The sequence below is a fragment of the Mustela erminea genome, chromosome 15 (assembly GCF_009829155.1).
Source record: "Mustela erminea isolate mMusErm1 chromosome 15, mMusErm1.Pri, whole genome shotgun sequence".
Taxonomy (NCBI): Eukaryota; Metazoa; Chordata; class Mammalia; order Carnivora; family Mustelidae; genus Mustela; species Mustela erminea.
Window position 1 is genome coordinate 70,797,275 of NC_045628.1, and position 3,162 is coordinate 70,800,436.

A 3,162-nucleotide genomic window follows, 5' to 3' on the forward strand; every position below is an offset into this window, starting at 1 on the left:
TTTAATAACTTTACAATTAACTAACATTTTTATACATATTACTTGCTCTCCTAAATAACCATGGATTGCTTATCACATTATGTGTGGATATCTGTATCTATGTGTGGAAACCAAAACTCAGCAAGATTTAGATGCTTAACCAGTCTCAGAACCCAAATTCAAGGCCCTATCCAGTAGAGTGTTTCAGTGAAACTTTAAGAACGGTGAGAAGCTGAGAATGTCATCTTCAGCGTTTTGCCACTTTCTGGTATGGGTCATGTACCCTGATTCATGTAGATAATATTTTGTTTTTCAGTCTCAAAGCCTAGCCTTTTCATTTGGTATTATGGAGAAGAGTATACTGTCAGTGGACTAACCAGAAAAACTCAAAGTGGGTCATGAGGCAGAGCATGTTTTGCAGAAAATGAAAAGAATCAGCTCAAATTTCTTTGGCGGGGCAGCTGAAAGGAAACAATCACTTTGGCAGTGATGGATGAGAGAGATTTAAAAGATGTCTTATTTTAGTGATAATTTTGATAATACAGATGAGCTGCTTATGTAACTTTAAAGACTTTGAGAGATAAGAGACCATAGTGGGAAGAAATGTGAGCTCAGCCTTCATTTTGAAAAATGTTCTCTATTGAGATCAATGTCCACACCACCATCCCATTGACAGCAACAGTTACACATTGGACTGCAACTGTTTGGACTTCCTAAGGGTATGGCATGGTTTTGAAATATTTTCCTACATTGCAGGAAAATTCAGTTAAAAAATGGCTTTCTATTTATGTTTTATATAGATGAAAAATATTTTTATACTTGTAATTTTTAAAATTTTCTGTTCCAAATCAATTTTATTATGCTAAAATCCACACCTACCTACAACTTTGCTATTATTTCTTTCTTAGTTACGATTAGACCAGTAATGAGGAAAATAACAAAATGGTTATACATGAACTGATAGAATGAAAATGTGCATACTGGGTGAAGCGAAGAGAGGAGATCTAGCTATATTTTACTTGCTGTGGATCTAACCAACCTTGCATTCTGTAGCTCAGAATTTGTCTGCTCACTGGATTATTTTGTATTTCTGTCCATTCTGCACAAGTTTTCACATCAATGCTTTTTTATTACGTGTCTTATAGAATAATATTCAATGAGATTGAATTTGCTAAGGCCTACTGTCATTTTTCCTGAAGAACATATATATTTGGAAAAGTGGAAGTTTAACAACCCTTACCTTTATGGCACATCGCCAGTCATAAACCTGTATAATGTTGAGATCTTGGCCAGGATTGCTATTTCAGAATTATATTGTAGTGAAAAAGAAGACTAAGATAAAATGTGTGGGATTTTTTTCTATATCACACAAAGGACTTTATTCAAGGAAACATCCCAATTCTGGTCCTGTTTTGGGTTCAGAAAAGAGCAAGCTGTTATGCTAAAATATCAAATACATTAATTTGTTGCTTATGTGAATTTTGATGAGGAAGAAAGTATAGCAGAAAAGACTTAAAGAAAAGATATCATTAGATATAGTATATGCATTTGAGAAATTCATGAAATGTATAAAACAAAACACTTATTTTTAACATCATTTGCCAAATGGCATTATTTTGATGCAAAGATTTAATATTTCTTTTCCATTCTATTATTTAGTGACTAGTCTTAACTGTTGACAAGTTTAAAATTATTTTTTATTTTCTAAAAAGGTTTTATTGATTTATTTGAGAAAGAGAGCACAAGAGAGAGGGGTAGAAGGAGAGGGAGAAACAGGCTCTCCACAGGGCTCCATCCCAGGACCCTGAGATCATGACCTGAGCTGAAATCAGACGCTTAACCAACTGAGACCCAGGATTCCCTTGTTTAATTTTATTTATATATAGTGCACTGAACATACGAAGATGGACTCATTTTTCATAGCCATCCCTACCTGAATTCCCTGCAATTCACTGAGGAAAAAAAAAATGTTATTTAAAACATTCTCTCATCTTTTAATGGTTAAATATACTAGTATCTTAAACTGGTAATTAAAAAAAGAACTATTTGAGTTGATTTAGTAATATTTGGACATATTTATCAAATAAATGTGTTGCTGACACCGGTAAACAAAGAATATGCTGTCTCTTAAAAAATACTAGAAATATCTGTTCATTGAATAATAACTATAGGCAGATACTATTTTAGGTGTTCAAAGGGAAATTTTAATGAAGCTTTTTCTATAAATATCACTTTATTTTTATAATTTATTTTTATAGATCAATTTGCATAACTAATGTATGTTTTACAAAGTATTAAAGACTATAAGTCTGTCAACTTATACTTGAGAAGAAACGTACTGTATAAATTTTTATTCTCCACAATCATACTCTCCTAACAATCCCCAGATTTTCTTCCATCCTGGACTTGCATGAGCCTTGGATGGAGGGTCTGGATTCTGGGTGTCGCAGCATTGTACACACCTCATTTGCAGCATGACAGAGGAAAAGCGAGCCATGATCTCTTTATTTTTATTTTTTTTAATCTTTAAAAATTTATTTATTTACTTACTTACTTATTTATTTTATCCTGTTTGAAACTAGCACCCAGGCTATATACCAGACTATCAGCACCATGAGGCCAGCTTCAGTGCTCCTTTCCTCTTTTTTAAGACCACCAAGACCAACATTCAGATCCAACAGTAAAGGGAACCAGAGTGTGTGAGCCATGATTTCTTGCAAGTACTCACCAATGCAGCATGAGGGGTCTAGAGAGAACTCGCCCAAGGACTGTTTGTGTTCTCATTAGAATTGTATAGAAGAGAAAATGAGTCGGAGGCAAACATCAGAGTCTGTAAAATCCATTCTCTTCTTGATAACAGATACTGCATTTCCTTTCCAGTATGTGCAATACAGTGTGGTGGTTAAGGGCATGAACTTTGGGATCAGCTCAAAGTCCACATCCGACAGTGACAGCTGTTTGACTTTGGGTAATCTGATTAACCTTCCTTTAGCCTTCTTTTCCTCACCTGTACCAGACCCTGGAAAGTAGCTACCTCCTAGAGCAGTTCTGATTTATGATCTCCAGAAAACTCTCACTTTTTGCTCTGTGTTAGTAAAATTTAGAAAATTCTCAGTGTTATATTTCATGATAAAATGTTTCAAAGGTCTGGTTCTCAGCTCAATTTATTTTGATACTTGCCTT

General features: G+C 34.3%; 1 non-coding gene across 1 annotated transcript; it reads right to left on the reverse strand.

The window, feature by feature from the left end:
* Nucleotides 1–2,545: 2,545 nt before the first annotated feature.
* LOC116574658 lies at nt 2,546–2,678 on the reverse strand. Its single transcript, XR_004279428.1, has one exon. It is a non-coding gene; the product is annotated as a small nucleolar RNA SNORA61 (small nucleolar RNA).
* Between the last annotated feature and the right edge of the window lie 484 nt (nt 2,679–3,162).